We start from the raw sequence: 17,820 nt of genomic DNA, 5'->3' as shown, positions 1-17,820 counted from the left end.
CTGTACTTTGGAACTGCTGTGTGGTAGATACGTGCTTCTTTTACATTGGCTCATTGTTGCCCCTTTGAGAGATTCCAGATGGTGGTGTTAGTTAATTGTTATTTTACCTCAAGAAATCTATACACAAGCCTCTTTTTTTGTCATTCCTTCTGCTGAATGTGCACATGATAGCAGGTAATCAAGAAGGTCAAACTGCAGCCATTTCATCAGGCTAGAGTAGTGATATCCTGTACCTTTTTAATGTTGCCCAGCAAAAATTGAGAGTTTGATGATGCTGGCTGAGGCTTAAGTTTGGCAAGATGGATTTAATTTTGATAAACAGGAGAGCGAGTGAGTGTAAAACAATATTATGACTATATTTCCTGTATCTCATATATTTATTTGGCCTTCATATTTTAGGGGATCTATCTGCTTTTGGTCCAAAGCATTTGCCAACTAGATTATTGGTGCTCCTTGAAGCTCCTAGCATCAGTGACTAATAATTATTTTTCTGGATCTTTCTAGATTAATGATTTGTTCTTTCAGGTAAGGGTCTTGGCACAGACCACCAGATTCTTATTGCTCAGGACCTTTATGATACAGCCTGCTGATGATAATGAATGAAAATTCCGAGGTCCAAAAAAGTTTCCTCTGGGACATGGACACTGATTTGGACGTGCAGGACCCATCCCTTGATACTAGCACTTAGGCTGCACATTGGGTCTTTTTTCATTCCTTGTTCCCATGCATTGGAAGGAAAGTTTGTTACATTTTTATCATTAGTGAAGAGAAAAACTGGATTATCAGCTACAGTTAGTAAGCTGTTTGTGTACAACTTGATTGGTGTGGCAGAGGGAATGTATTTATTTGAATATCTGTCATAGTCTTTGTATAGCAAAATCACATTTTTGTTATCAGAATAAAGCCTAGCTTATTCCTTATTGCCCTAGGAAATTGGTCTGAAATTCAGCTGTTTATCCCTGTGCAACTTTCTCAACTGTGGTAGGTATTTCTGCTCTATTTACATTTCAAATGGCCAGCAATTAATAACAAATTAATAAGGACCATGGTACTGATGGTTTGCTGCTGTAAATATATCTTAAAGAGCCCTAGCCTGGCACCTTTAAATTACACTCCACAATTGTCATTCTTTTTTAATCAACTCAAAAAAATCACTTGCTTTGCTTCTACCTGATAGATGTCCACTCTCCCAGATTGTAGTAGAGGTTAGAAGTATTGTAGCCATGATGTTCCAGGAAATGTATATGAGATGAGGTTTTTTGTGATATCTTTTACTGGCTCAACTATATAGTTGGGAGATATGTTAGACAAACCTTTGGGCACCAACTGTTCTTTCTTGGGTCTTGTTTAGTCTGTCAAACTCGTTCGCTGTAATGATGGTCAAATTGTAATTTAATGTTTTTTCTTAATTCCATCTTTCTAAAATTATTCCTATGTATTAGATTACTAAAGCTAATTTGGTTTCCTTCTTATGGTCTATCCTATGAATATACTAAAATTTTTAAATGCAGTGCAACCTGTGGGCATCATTTTATCTGAAGAAAAATGACCTTTGGCCAAAACTCCAATAGATCACAGTTCCCAGGATGTAATGGGGGGCCAGGGGCAACTGAATGTGGTTCTTGGCTATTAATTTCCCAGTGCCACAAGCACTGACCAGGCTGATTGCAAATCCAATGTCTGGATAGCAAAGTGAACAATCCTTAAGGAGAATGGTGTTGATAACTGATTTATCCATTGGGTCCAATTAAAGTTAGATCAACTTTAATTTGGGGAGCTGGTACTTCAGGGAACTGAGGAAGAGTTAGAGCCCCTTATCTCCAGGACGTTATGTTTAGCCTAACCCAGGGTTAGTAATGACTAGAACTCATTATGGTGGTTCAGTGGCCTATATAATTGTTAATGGACTCAATTAATTTTCTAATGGGCACATGTCACTATTAATTAGCAGTCTCCAAAGGGGTGTAAAAGTCTGAACTGGTTTGGAAACTGAGACACTCAAAGCAGTTTAATGTGGCCTCCACAGACATCTTTAAAGTGTCTTCCCCTTCCTCCTATATTGGTTCACTCTGTCCATTCTCCCCCAGCTTCCTCCCTCTCCACCCTCATCTATTTCATTCCATTCATCTTCACCTGTGCTACTATTTCTTTGCCAGTTCTATCCTGTCCTGCATGTTGAACTGGCAGCCCATAGGCCGAATGCAGCCCACAGGGGGTTAAGTGGCAGCCCCTGAGCTCCTTTTACCCCTGTTGCTTCAACTGCAAAAGCAGCTGGGTGCTTCATACTCCCCCTCCCTCCTAGTTGCTGCTTCCTGCCCCAGGGGATGGGTAGCATGGGGAGCGAAGGTGATCTGGGTACATACAGTGCACTAGGGAAGAGCTGGGCAGGTGCTCAGTGGAGCAGTGGTAGAGGAGAGGAGGGATGCATGGTATAGCAGCATGGGGTCCTTGCAGCTTGCCTGGTTTGCAGGTTTCACCAGCGTGGCCTGCTGCGTGTACAGCCTTTGACCACTTGGAAGCTGAATAGTCCTGGTCTGAGTATTAGATTTTGGAGTTAATACCTCATTCAGATGATTGGTTCCATTCATGGCTTTTGGAGCAATTGTTTTAGACTGCGTTTACGGGGCGTGGTATCTTCACTTTGAGCCAGCTAATGGGACTATGACGTGAATGTACATAGTTGAGGATATTGCACAATTAACACATTCCTGCAGGGGGCCCTGAAACTGAAACCTTGAAATGTTCCTGAATCATGGGGTAAAAAACAGGTCCCCTGGTTTAAAACCAAGCAAATGGGCAACCTTATTCAGCAAATAAAAAAAAGAAAATACATTGAAGTCTAGATACAGTATCTTTGTAGTAATAAAAGCAGTAGTACAGATTTACTGGTGAAGGAGTTTTAACTGTAATACTGTGGAATGGTAGGTTATTTTGTGTTCAAGAGCTACATTTATCACAAAAATGATGATATACAAATCACTTCCATATCACAAAATGTTCTTGGTCAAAATTGGCTTGAGGCAAGTGATATCTTCGAGTAAACAGTATATGAAGACCATATCTTAAAATGATAGATCACCTAATTTTGTTCTGACAGAGGTTTTTGCCGCAACAAACATCTGTCACTGAAATACCAATTCAGAGATATGGAAGCCAAATTGTAGAGGTTTTCTAGTATTTGTCACTCCTAACTTAAGAATGCTGCTGTTAGTTCTATAGATATTCTAAGATAGTAAGCAGTTTTGCAGTTAAAAAGAAAACAAAAAACAAAGAAACTTAAGTGGTAAACTATTTTAATACAAATACATAATCTTTTAATGCAGATTAACTACTTTCGAAGTGCCAGATTCACAATTTAATACATTTTGATGCTGTGTAAAAAGCATGTGACTTCATGAAGCTGCTATTAATTGCAATGGAATTTAAAAGTATTGGAGGGATTTGGTGTGGTGCTATTAACAGGGTCTTGCAGTTCTATAATTTTACAGTTGTGTGGCTTTCATATCTTGCCCGGTCTGCCATTTTTGTATTGTCATGACAGGATGGGCAAAATTATATTGCCAAACAAAGACCTAGCATTTAGTGTACATTTCTGTTATTCTTTCCTTTTCCTTGGCATTCATGTTTGTTAGAGTAGTTCATTTAGTAATGTAATATAAGGTACACAGATTGGGATTTTAGAGGAAATCATGGCAGCAGTCATTCTTAAGGATATGAATACTAAATACTTCAAAAGTGTGCTATAATAGTCTGCAACTATTCTAATACTGTTTGTATAAATAATTAAAAACTGAGGCTTGCTCAGACGTCTTGTTAAACCTTCAATAAATCTTATTTTGTTGATAACAAACTAGGACAATTAGCATGAAGGTGGTGGAAATAATTGTATGACTACATACTTAGTTATTTAAGTGTAACATGGTTACATTCATATAAACATTTTTTATTAATATGGGTTTCATATAGTAATAAGGCTGCCAAATTCATGTCAGACTGAATTTCATGCGCATGAGTCTGATTAGAATTGATTTTATTTTTTGGCATATAAATTTATTTGAAAGACAAAGGTTATAAGCTGCAAATGCAAATACAGTTCAGGTCCTTTTGGGTTTTTTTGGTAACGCACTGTAGCAGAATGGAAATTTACCTGGCACTGCCAAGTACTCTCTGATGTGTTTGCTAAAATCTTTTAGAAAACAATACCTTTATTTTCCATGTAGTTGTCTCCCCCTCCCCAATCATCATTACTTTAAGGGGGGTGGTTTGAGAGAATATTTTTCTGTCAATATTTGCATAATTAAAGGCATAAAAAAGAAATTCAAATCCATTGTGTATGGTTCCCCCCCACTTCCTGCCTGTTCTCCCTTAATTGAACTTTGGTTGGACTGGAAATGTAGATGAGCCCTTCTTTCTTATAGAAACATGTCAGAGCAATGGGACATGAGAAAATCTTAATACATCTCTGCTTGTACGATCAGCTTCACAGAACAATTGGGTCTGAATTTTCCTCTGCAGAGGTTTACTAAGCATTACTTTCCCAACAGTAAGCAAGTAAGAAAGCATTACCCCAACAGTAAGCAGGTAAGAAAGCATTACCCCAACAGTAAGCAAGTGAGAAAGGCACCAAATTTAACACACATTGTATCAGTCATCTTGATAAATTATATGCTTTTTTTTAATTGTAATTTTATATCCAGATATCAAGAAGGAAAATCATGCTTTAAATAGCCTCAAGGATGTGATGGATAGAGACCAGTAAGAAATTAACACTACATTGTTGTGGATATGTTCGCTCCATAAGTAGGCGTGTGAATTAAAGGCTATTGTTCTTAACTTTGAATTCTCCTTTTATTATATTCTGTCTGTTTGGCATTTAAAACTAGCTTTCTCTAATGTATTTAGACTGTTAAGTGTCTGCAGATCTATTGCAAACAATACTTAGGCAAAAATAACATTTAATTCAGTTATTTTTTCAGAGGGTCACAGAGCATGTGTACCATATTTGCAAATTGTTTTGTGTTTTTTGCAAACCAAATCTTGTTTTGTTTTATTTTATGATTGTAGAGAGATATTTTTATTTGCTGAAATCTTGTAGTGAAACTAGTGAAAACTATTTTTCAGTTAAACTAAAGAAAAATAAGTTTCACTCTTTTTTTCAGTTTGACTCTTTTTCATATCTAGCTGACTTCCCACCTAATCTGCAATGCTGAAAGCTTAATATCATATCTTATGATTTGTTTATTTTGGGTCAAGATATTGGCTCTTTACCAGTTCTTGACTGGGCAGTATTGAGGAAAATAATCTGGTTAATAAGAATTTCCAGGTAAATTTAAATATTCAAGTAGCCTAACTTTTCTGCAACATAAGGTTAATTTTAAAATTCTGTAAGAGCCTGAAAGTCTTCAGTATCTAAAGTACAAAAAGTAGAACCAGTTATGTTCACTCGCTCTCTCCCCCTCCCCCCCACTCTCCATATAAATAAAAATATATGCATGCACATATGTACACACACACACACACCCATGTATCTGTGTATATGTATGGTATGGATCTGCTTTGCTGTTTGTTTCATGTGTAAAATTGAAAGATGGCATTTGCATTTTGTTGCAGTTTTCAGGTAAGGAGAGTAGTTGGTTTAGTTTCAGAATAGCAGTTCAAAATGAAGAATTTGTAACACCAATAGCTGAATGTGCTATAAATCCTGTGAAAAGTTTCATATGGGTATACTTGTCTTTGAAGTGGAAAGGGTTAAAGAATTCATAAAAAATGAAGGATCCCAATATTAAAGTTGGAAAAATGTAGGTGAATGACACATTTTTTACACACCTCAACTGTCAACATTTCTAATCAAATCATCTAGCCTTCTTGCTTCTTAAATGATACAAGCAATATTTCCTGTAATAAACACCCCTAAGTCTAATGAGAGGCCCTAAGGCAACCTCAAATGTATGAATTCATTATAATTGAACAACATAATCTGCAGGGCAAAGATTCCTGCTACCCAGTCTTTTAACTTCACAGAGCTTGGGTGTTCTATGAAAAATGTTATACATTTTGTTTACAATGTATTGCTGCTGTTTGAAGTATTGTATGTTCCTGTAGTACATAAGATCGGGACGCATAATGGAGGAAAAATCAAGGAGGCAATCTTTCATTTTGTTCTTGTATGAAAAATTCAAAAGACTGAAAACTCACCCAGAGAAATTTTGCAAGCATATTATTTTCCAATGTTTCGATCAATTTGTCTGTCAACCATGCTGAGAGGTGGAAGGGGCCAGCAAAAGCAATTTAGCTTGTGAGGTCCAAAATAGAAATGTTTTAGGAAACCTTGTCACATGTTGTTTCTTTATATTAGAACCACTGTGTTTTTTATTTGCTGGTCATATTATGAAGAGAAATTGGTATCAATCATCTAAGTCGCCTATGAATATCTTATACAGCTATTACTTTTGTGCACGTGAATAAGAAAAGTATTCAAATGAAGGTTTTAATATACGTAAAAACCGTGACAGCAGACCTTGTTCAGATCTTTCATTTAACAATACAATGCATTTAATTGATTGTACCCAAGTGATGACATGCTGTATCCTTTTGCATTAGAATGTCATTGACCTCTCCATAGCCTTAAGTTACAACAGTCTGACGATAAGTGTAACAGATTGATAAGTGTATCAAATATGATCTTTAATACATGTTCTCTACATGCATAAGTATGTAAATTCTATAATTGACATATGAGAACAAACTTTTTTTTTAGCTACAGTATTGATTTTCATGAGGTTTTAAAATATATTAAACACAGTCCCTGTACTTTAGGGGGAAAAACTGCAAATACATTTATTTGCAAGTTATAATTTTTTTCAGAAGCAAGGATTTCTCTAGGGTAGCATATTTTACTTGACCAACCGCATAGCTGGGTTAGAGTTAGTCTGACTTTTGAATGCAAAACATTCATCATAAGGTCTTGCATTTCAAAGCTTGTCTAACTCCCAACAATGTAATTGGTTCAATAACAGCTATCACCCTAAGAAATCCTCGCCTCTTGCATAATTTCTAGACCATCATGACTACAACATCATTCTTAGACTATCCATTTTTTTCAACACCTTTGCCTCATTCTCATGCAATTCTTGCTAAAATTGAATTGATTTAAGGCTTTGCTCCACTGAATGACATATACGAGGTCCCTGATTTGGTTAGGACAATTTTCATTGTGATAACACAAGGATGTCCAGTAACGAGTATCTTAAGTTAGTATAAACATTTTATGGGTCATTATAGAAGTTTTTTAAAAACATGGGTGTATGCGGAAAAAGAAAACATAAATAGGATTCACTGCACAAACAAACATAGCCCTTCTTCAGTACAAATGATACAATGTGTGACATAAAAACCACTATGGAGTGGCATCACAGAGCCCTGAAGCTGATAAAAGAGATTTGGTTCTGAATTTGTATTGTAGGTAAGCTAAGCAAATTTAGAGGTGGGCTTTTGAGGACAAGAGGATGCACAGAAAGGGATTTGGTTTTAGTCGTGGGAAATCTGTGAGAAAGTACTATAGTTGTGTATTTACACAAATGAGGAAACAGTTTCTTGGAATGAAGAACACATGAAGGTGGAGGAGATTTAAAACGGAGGTGTAGGCAGTAATGGAACTTTGAAAACCTTGAGGGTGAAGTTGAGCTGGTCATGTGGAAAGTCAGGGCTCCAGGGAAGGGATCAAATGTGTGGGAATTATTTATTTGAGTACAAAAAAGAGGAAGTTATTTTGACAGTAAGGTGTTAGAAAGTGAACAAGAAAAGCCAGAGAGAAGACAACTAAGGATGATGTTAACTTTCCCTATAGTCCACTTTTGGAAATTTATGAAAATCCTGTAGAAATGCTAAATCAGCTTCCCTATAGCTCCCCCCGCCACTTCCTCCCCCCCATTCCTCAGTATTTTGTGTTGTCAGCAAGTAGGAAAGGAAGGATTTCATTATATTAATACTATATATATGTTTGTGTGTGTGTGTATAGTTTCTTTCCATCTTTCTATGCTCCAAGGTGTTCTATATTTGTCTTTAATGAGTTTCTCAACTATTTGTCCTTCACTTTTTTAAAACTAGTTTAACTATGTCCATTTTTCAATATTACCCTTTGGCCCCAGGATATTATACACTTAAGACACGATTAACCTGTTAATCACATCTTAAAATACAAACAGGCCATATGTTCAGGGGATTTATGGCACAATATAACAAGAAACCAACCACAGAACATATGTAATAACTTTGTGGCTGGCTTCCATCATGCTTTGCAGCAAAAGGGACAGCGTGGAGCACATCAGAGCCAGTTGTAAACCCTGGTGCAGTCCATGCCAGCTGACAATCAGCTGATTATTGGCACAGTCAGGACTGTAGTGAACAATCCCAGTACAGTCCCAATCCTCTTGATGATCAATCAGCTGATTGGCAAGAGACCACACTGGGTTTGAATCTTTGTGTGGTCCCTGCCAGCTGGTGGCAGATCAGGACTGTTCTGGCACTGAAGCCCTGGGGTACTCCTGATCAGCAGATCATCAGCTGGCAGGGACCACCCAGGGCTTGAATCCCAGTGTAGTCCCTGCCAACCAACAGCAGCAGATCAGGACCATTCTTGGGCTCGCACCCTGGAGCAGTCCCAATCAGCTGGTTATTGGCAGGAATCACATGGGGACTTGGTCCACAGAGCCAGTTGACAATCACCTTATTCCCAGCTTTTATCTCACCACTGCAGTGGGGCCCCTTTACTGGAAATATGGTGCAATTGGACTATGATCCCCAATTCTGCAGTTGTACCTCCTGCCATGCATGTGTTGGTATGGCAGGAAGTGAGATTGTTGGTATTGTAGAACAGACCCCATTGTGCCTTGAAATGAACATCTGTCAGAGGCCCTGGTTTCTGTTTTTAAAGATGAATACAGAATTCACAGTAGTGGCTCTTATTAAAGAATTACATGTTCTTCATAGCAACTAAAAGTCTTAAATTTCTGGTTATTTTGTCTCTCAGATAATGTTGTCTGTCTCTCATCACTTACAGCAACTTAGTATTTCTAACCCTATTACTTTTTCTATTACCTTTTGGTCTTTGACACCAAAGACCACCTTTTACTACTTGTAAAGCAGAGCCCTAGAATAGGTATTTCGTTGTCATCACTTTTGGTAAGATTGATCTAGTGAAGTTAATCATGAGGTTTTCTCTCTTCATCGGAGAGTCATGGAAGTTAAGATGGAGAAAAACAGCTTAGTTCATCTCCTTCGTGGTTGTGCAAGCAACACTTTTGCATGTTTTGTCCAGTCAAATTTTTATGCATCACAAGTAGCTGGTTTTTATACTTTTTATCTTCAGAGACTGCTACAGCTTACTGCATGTCATTGTTCAGAGGTTTTTACAATATTGTAATGTCATTTCTTTATTTACAAGTAAATCAATTTTTACCTGCGTAAATGATACTTCTATATAAAGTTTACAATTATGAAATATTTGTAGACTGTTTTTCCTCTGCTTTAATAGATATGTTTTATCCTAAATTAGTCCTTCAGTATTTTGATAACTTTTTGTTGTTTTTTATCCGATCTAATTGTTAGTATAGCCTAGTGCTGAAAAGAGTGGCAGATTTGGAAACATTGGCCTTGAAGTAATTTACATATAGTCAAATTATTACAGGTACCCATAGATTCTGTTCATCCAAAATTGATGCAGTTTGCCTTTTCTGAAACTGCTGTAAGTTTTAGCTCACTTTTTATCAGCACTTTGGCAACTACTTAGATATAGTACAAACTATACATAATAATAGTCCAAAGCTAAAAGGCTCCTGATTTGCCATATAGTTCACTGTGGTGGGCCTCAGCAGTCAACAGTGTTTCAAGCCAGCCATGCCTGATCATGAGTCCTTGGATCTTCCAAAAATGTATTTGCAGTTCAGGTGCAGGGCAGTCTGGTCTGTCTCTACTTCCTGGAGGGTGGGGCACACTAATCCTATGTAACACACTGAGAGAGAGGGTGACAGAGGGATTCTTGAGTGAACTCTTTGGGGCCCCATTTGGTGATGTTTACCAGACATTTAAGGCTGTTGAAGAAACAGGACTTATTGGCAATGGGAAAGGCTGGCATAGTTCAGCTGTGAGAGTGAAGAGGCAGTGTAAATTCAGTGTGGTGGCTCACCATGGCTTGAAAAAGTGCCAGCACTGAGGGAGAGTGAACACAATGGCCACTACCACATAGCTTATTCAGATGGACTACCCTAATCTATCCTTGTGGTAAATTCCCATCAGCATGTTTGCCCTATGTGGGCCATGTGTTTTTATAATTATTCTTAGTGTTGATTGTATTTAATCAACTTCACGATTGGTTCCCATTACTAGTGGCAGCAGTTTAATGATGGACAGTGATTTAATAAGGTTTCCTTGTACTTGAATATGAGTAACATTTTCCCCCCATGCTGATTGCAGGGGGGAATCTCATCTTATATTTGAGTAAATACGGTAACCCTTCCCAGCAGAACACCTTTTTACCAAATTATTTTCCTTTTTACCAAATTCATAACACGGAACCATAAATCAGTAATTCTTATTGTAAGCTTCCAGTTCTTGAGGTAAGAATATATATTCAAATACAAGCTGTATATTATCTTCCCCAAATAAATGATCTAGATATACTGAAGCTTGTGCTTTAAGCTGTCTATTTCAATGTTGGCTAGTATTGAGTGGTTGCTTTAGAGGCTTGCTTGACATGTTAACATTTCAGAAATAGCAAATGTCTCTTGGGATTTTCTAAGGAATTAAGTGAAGTTTGAAAATACTATTGCTTTGAACTTTTTCACTTTATTAAAACAATAAGACACATCCTAAAAAAAAAACCCAAAAAAAAGCCAAACTTTTTTCTTCATACTACTATGAAGAAATAGTCATACAACTTTTTAATTTTAACCTGTGGCCAAAGAGGAAAACCAACATAAGAAATATGACTGGCATTCCATGCAGTATACTTTTTCCTGTTTTTACTTTCTTGCTACTTAGAGATTGAAATAGCTTTTCTCCTCTTATTACTAATCCTTTATAGCGTTCAGATACTTCATTTAGGTACATGCCTAACCACTCAGAACTTTGTGAATAGCTTGACTGTAGTTGCATTTGTAGTGTTTTCAGAAATGCTTAGTTCAACAAGTTAGAGTTACAGTTATATGAATTAATGAATGATGACTTTTTCTTAGCTCTTGTTGATTTAGGTGGAAATTGTTTTTGAAATGAACTAAAACCCCCCTCTAGAAGTGACATATGCACATATAAAAATAGAACTGAGGCTCCTAAATCACTTAAGATCTTTTGAAAATGTTACACTTACATACCAGTATTATCTGTATCTTTGAAACATGTTTTCAAAAATTGTCTAGAGAAGTTTGAGAGTACATTTCTTTAATAAGCATGTATGTGTTTTGTAGTGCCTTTTCCAAAAAATATGTATTGCAGCAGTTTACCAACATTTCTAGTACAGTATGTTATTCACTGGGCTTTGTGTGTACTCAGCAATATCCAGGACTGCAGTGCGAAATGGTTTTCCTGCCAGGGCCACTGGCAAGGGTCTAGTCTATTCTGTCTTATGACTTGCTTGGGTTTGGGGACGAAATTTTAAGAACTTTGTGTTGAGTTTTTTTGCCCCCATGAAAAGTAGGCTATAATTCCTGGGTTTTTATTGTAGCCATGTTGGTCTAAGGGCATAGGTAGGCAACGTTGTTTGAGTAGATGTGATATGTTTTATTATTAGATCAACTGAGCAGTTGGAAAAAAGTTCTTGGCAAGGTTTTGGGCACAGACACCCTTCTTGAGACACAGAGAGTCTCTGCTGGTCTGAGACTCCAAGGTCTGAGATTCCTTGGAGTCTCAGACCAGCAGAGACTCCTTATGCCTGAACAGGGTTGCATGTGCCCGAAAGCTTGCTGAGAACTTTCTTCCAACTACTAAGTCTACTCAAAGAACCTTGCCTGCCTATAATATTCCCACATTTGATTTCCGTAAAAATTTTTAAAAAAGAAAAGAAACGTTACCTTCCTTGCTTCCTACTACTTGTAGTAATGGATTTTGACTTTTCATAGATTTTATAGACATTAGGGCTGGAAGGGACCTTGGAAGATGACCAAAGTCCAGCCCCCCACCCAAAGGGCAGGAAGTCAGCTGGGGTCATAGGATCCCAGCAAGATAAGCATCCAGTTTGTTCTTGAAGGTGTTCAATGTAGGTGCTTGAACCACCTCCGATGGCAGACTGTTCCAGACCTTGGGGGCTCGGACAGTAAGGAAATTCTTCCTTATGTCCAGCCTGAAACGGTCTTGCAGTAACTTATGACCGTTCCCCCAGATACTGGTCACCCCTGATAAACTTATAGGTGGCTATCAGATCACCCCTGAGCTTGCGCTTTTCCAGGCTAAAGAGCCCTATGGGTCTCAGCCTGTCGTCATAAGGTCTGTTTCCTGACCTCTGATCTTGCGTGTGGCTCTTCTTTGGATTCTCTCAAGCTTCTCCACATCCTTTTTGAATTGTGGAGCCCAAAACTGGATGCAGTAATCCAGCTGTGGCCTCACCAAGGCTGAGTACAAGGGAAGAATGACGTCCCGGGATTTGCTTGAGAAGCATCTATGGATGCAAGCCAGTGTTTTGGTCACTTTACTAGCTGCAGCATCGCATTGCAGGCTCATGTTCATCTTGTGGTCAATGATGACCCCCAAGTCTCTTTCTTCCATGTTGCTAGCCAGTGTAACACTGCCAAGCCTATGAGGATGCTGCAGATTTTTCTTCCCAAGGTGGAGAACCTTGCATTTTTCGGTGTTAAACACCATCAGGTTCTCGTCCGCCCATTTGCTGAGCCTGTCCAGATCAGCCTGGATTACCCGCCTGTCTTCTGGTGTGCATGCTTTGCCCCAAAGTTCGGTGTCATCGGCGAACTTGGCCATTCCACTTCTGACTCCAATGTCCACATTATTAATGAAGATGTTGAACAATGTGGGTCCAGGTCTCTGTTATCCCTGTGACATCGTAATTATTTGCATTAAGCAGGAGGACAAGCTCCTCCTGCTTATTCCCCAAGCTCCTGGCATTTGTATACAAGCAGGCAAGTGTCCCCTTGGGGGTCTTGCCTTGCCCACAGATTGTACCAGGGCTGGGACAGAAGTGCCTTGGCCTGCTGGCTTTGCAAGGGTTGCTCAGCGGGCCAGCATTGGCGGTAGTCCCCCTGTCCCCCAGCGGGCTTAGTGTAAATCCTGGTGGAGCAGGTCAGCCAGTCTGGCTGAGAAGAGCCTCCTCCCCAGGGGAGAGAGGTGGAGGCCATCTCTTCCCAGCAGCTCGCTGCCTCTCTCACCAAAGAGCGGGCTGTGGTCATGGAAGCCAAAACCTTCCCTATGACACTAGCACCGCAGTCTTTGGTTAAATACGTGGATCCTTCTCAGCCCATAGCCTGAGACTGGGAGGATCGATGAGAACACCACCTGTGCCCCCGGACCCTTTAGCCCCACTCCCAAATCCCTGTAGCGCCGCATGACCCGGCTGGGAGCGCTCCAAGCTGTGTCATTGGTGCCTACATGAATAAGGAGTATGGGTTAGTGGTCTGTGGGCTGGAAGAGCTTAGGGATCCTCTCCGCAGTGTCCCGTATATGGGCAGTGGGAAGCAGCAGACTTCCTGGGGTAAGGGGTTGGGGCGGCAGATTACTGCCTCTGTCCCCCTCAGGATGGAGTCTCTCACAACAAACACTTTACACTTTGTCTTGGGGAGAGCAGGATAGGTATTAGATCGATAGATATACTTTTGATAGATATTAGAATAGGCTGCAGAAGAGCTTTGGAGAGACCCCTCTCTTTGAGCATCAATTTAACTTGTGGTTTGATCTGTACTGTAATATACTGTATTTACTCAGTTCTAAGATGAAGCTTTCATCCCCATTTAACATGGGGGAGAGGGAAAGGCCTCTTGTTTTGGAATTGCGTATGCCGTAGCAAGGGTGCAGGCAGGTTTGGAGCTGAAACCACAGCTGTTACCTTACCTTAACCTTCTCTGCACCTCCTGCCTCTCTCCTCATCAGCCTCTGACCCACATCTGCCCCTTCCCCCCCCAGCACTGCTTATGTGCCCTCACAGCCTCAGGTGCCCTCACCATCTTCCTCCTGTGCTCCTTCCTCCCTGCAGCTTTGTCCCCAGTTGTTCCTCTGCCTCCCCCAACCACTTACCTGTGCTCCCTGCCTGGAAGTTTTATCTCTCCTGCAACCTGGGGGATGGAGCATGGCCCTAGACTGGCCCCCTAGCAGGGCTTGCATCGCTGCTACAAGTTTACAGTGGCTACAGTGTAGATGGAGTCTGCTGGCACCAGGGCAAGGGTAAATGGCTGGTCAGGTCGAGGGGGTAGGGAAGGGGATGGGATGGGACAGGTCAGGGCAGAGTCTGTGGGAGGAGGCAGTAGTGGCATGGTAAGGGAATGAGGGAGGAGGGCAGGGGCCTGAGGCTGCCAGGGGGCAGGCAGGGGACAGAGACTGTGGCGAGGGTAGGCAAAAGGAGGGCAGACAGTAGGGAGCAAGATGCCTGTGCCCTCCACCTCCACACCACTTACCCCTCCCCCAACCACTGCTTCCTCCCTACAGTGGTGATGAGGACAAATTTAAGATGATTCTCCAATAATTAGATTCTATATGTGGAAAGTTATAACAAATTTATAAATTTTCCATGCATAAAATCTAATTATTGGAGGGGTCCTTCTAATCAGGGTTTTCTTGGATTTGGGTAAATATGATAAGCTCCTTCTGAAGATTTTTTTTTCTTTTATATAGGTTCTGTTAGATATATAGCAAAGTTACTACATGAATATTCAATAACATGGTATGGAAAGATCATTCAGAGTAATGCGAACAAACTTGTTTCTGTCTCCACCACCTGGAAGGAAGGCTGAACCTTACCAGCCAGGATTATTATAAAGGAGCTCAGTGGAGTTAAATTTTCTTCTTCAGTGCATGAATTTTTTTGAGTTTTTTGTTTTGTTTTTACAAAATATTGGTTTATTGAGAGATGTGTTACCCTCAATTGACATATTGACATTTCCAGGAACTGTGGTTATTGTTTTGAGAAATACAATTCTACACTGACAGATTCCTATCATTATTTGGAACTGTTCTTGAGGGTTAGTGAGACAAGTCTCATAAATAATGAAAGTGAATCATATTGGGGAGAACAGCAGTGAAAAACAGTGGAATATATGGTGCTGACACCAGATAATTTTTGTTCAGACATGACATCATGCAGTGTTAATGTTACACATTATGGGGAGGAAATTGACTTATTGTATTAACTTCTGCTCCAGGATGGTAATTTACTTGTCACCTCTGTAACTACATGACTAATTAGCAGTGCCAAGGATACCTGAATGAATGTTGTTTTTCCCCACTGTGTCCTATAAACTCCTTAGATGTTTTGCACAAGCAACATGCACAGGTGTATTGGTCATACAGGAAGTATAGCTGAATGCAGAATTTTTTTTCATTGTTTCTAGTAAGCTAAATTCGTTCTTCAGAGCTTCACAAGCTGTACTACTTGACAGCTGTGGAAAAGTTTCACAATGGACTACATCTGATTTGCAGTTTCGTAGTTAGCAATTGACAGCAAAGGTGGAAAACTAGAAACAAACCTAGTTCTGGATGTGTTACATAACACAGAGGCTCATCAGTATACCGTGGCTTGACCTGGTTTTGTTACATGTATGTCAATTTAGTAGAGAGCTCTAATTAACCTCCTGTTAAAATAGGAACTTGAATGATTTCAGTTACCATCACTTGACAAACTCCTCACTGCTATTATTTCTGGAAGCAGGTAAGCTTAATATCAAATGCCCTGTGCATATCAAAAATATTTTTTCATTATTATTTAACCTTATTCTTAAAATGATGGCACCCTGTATGTGCTGTGAAAATGCCAGACTTGAAGGGAGACTAACATACATTGCCATAATTATTTTAATGAGAGGGAATGGAGAAGACACTTTTCTGCCATCTGTCAACAGAAAGCAGTCACATTACATGTTAGACTTTATTCACTTATAAATTGTTCTTCAGTACTGAATACAGAATTCTTTATTTCTACTTCTAGGTCAACAGCGTTTATAATCTTTTCTGGTTGTGTGTGAAGTCCACAAATAATTACTGCAAAGACCCTCATTAATTTTGTGGTCTCACACACATATGCAGGACTGAATCTTGTAATAAATTATTTCTTCTTGCTCTCTCTCTCCTTCTCTCATACTCGCACCTCTTTTGCTGGTCCCCACATCAAGGGGACAAAGTTACAACCCTATTTAAAAAAAGGTTTAACAAAATATGAACTCCCAAAATCAATAAATGCAAGTGAATGTGCTGAGGCTACTCTGGTATTATATAATGTATTACCTAATCATTTTATATTTTAAAACGATATCCAGGTAGTGCAGTCACAGGTATCTGGCCTAAAAATGGGGAAGGAGGAAAGTTGATTGGCAGCTTATATACTTTTCATACCATTATACTCTTAAAGTATTTTACTGTTACTTTAGAGGTGTAGAATTTGTTTTATATTTTACATCATTGTTTTCAAAGTCGTCAGTTTTAACTAATGAAAAAGCTTCTTTTGCAGTATTATACTCTTGCTAGTTTAAGACCTCATCACTCTTTATTTTTGAAACATGATTTTGTAGCCTGATGGAGGCTTTATCACCTTCCATAGTTTTAAGTTAATACAGTTAAATTTGTGTGTGTGTGTGTGTGTGTGTGTGTGTATGTATATGTATATTTATTTATTTATTTATTTATTTATTTATTTTGCCATAACAACAATCAGTACAGCTATAAGTACTGTCAGTTGCTCAGGTGCAAATAGGAGGGTTCCTGGTACCTGCCTTTGCTTGAAATAAAGGGAAAATCCCACCAAAACCTGCTTAACTTATCCTTAATTACACTGTGACTATACAAAGAGACTGAGCTATTTATGATATGCAAGGAAGCTTGGAACGATGTGCAAAAATCACTGTCTTGGCACTCCATCAGATGCCAACAGGTGGGTGGCATTTGTGGCAGTTCCATGTAGGATTCAAAACCATCTGAAAACCAACCTTCGATGTTGGTTCAAACAATAGGTGCAGCACTGTAACAAGCTACGCAACACTGAATTAAATATTCATAAGATCATGGGAAAATGGGGCTATAGTTACCTCATGAGGTCCCTTCTAGTCTATCCTCTTCATCAGTGCAGGATCATCTTCAACTAAACCATCCCAGTTAAAGCATATTCTCTTGAAAATTTCCGGGAATGGGGATCCTATGGAGATTCTCTCAAGGTAGCCTTCTCCAATGCTTGACCACCCTTATAGGCAGAAAGTTCCTCCTAATCTCCAAACTAAACTTCCCCTTGCTGCAGCTTGAGACCATTGGTTCTACTTCTGTCCTGTACAGCCACAGCTGTATCCACCATCTCTATAATCATCCTTCAGGTATCTGAAAACTGTTATCAAGTCCCTCCTCAGTCTTCTCCAGACTAAATAACCCTAGCCTGTTCAGCCTTTTTTATAAGTTATGCTTACCAAGCTTGTAATCATTTTTGTCACTCTCCACTGAACTCTTTACAATCTGTCATCTTCTTTCCTGAAGTGTTGGAGTCAAAATTAGACGCAAACCTGAGATGAGTTTCAGATAGAGCAGAAGAATCACTTCCCTTGATTTGCAAGAGACCTTTCTGTTGATACAGTATCCAGTATGTGGTTGAGGTGTTTTGTTTTGTTTTTTACATGAGCACACTATTTCTTCATC

The 17,820-nt window shown here is 39.3% G+C and overlaps 1 protein-coding gene across 4 annotated transcripts in view; it reads left to right on the top strand.

The window, feature by feature from the left end:
• MGMT (O-6-methylguanine-DNA methyltransferase) overlaps positions 1 to 17,820 on the top strand; it is a 295,191-nt gene that overhangs the window by 97,509 nt on the left and 179,862 nt on the right. The window lies entirely within an intron of this gene.

The sequence above is a fragment of the Crocodylus porosus genome, unplaced genomic scaffold (genome assembly GCF_001723895.1).
Source record: "Crocodylus porosus isolate Cpor-Errol unplaced genomic scaffold, CroPor_comp1, whole genome shotgun sequence".
NCBI classification, from domain to species: domain Eukaryota; kingdom Metazoa; phylum Chordata; order Crocodylia; family Crocodylidae; genus Crocodylus; species Crocodylus porosus.
Note: the sequence above shows the minus strand (reverse complement) of the source record. Positions and strands in the feature narration are given on the sequence as shown.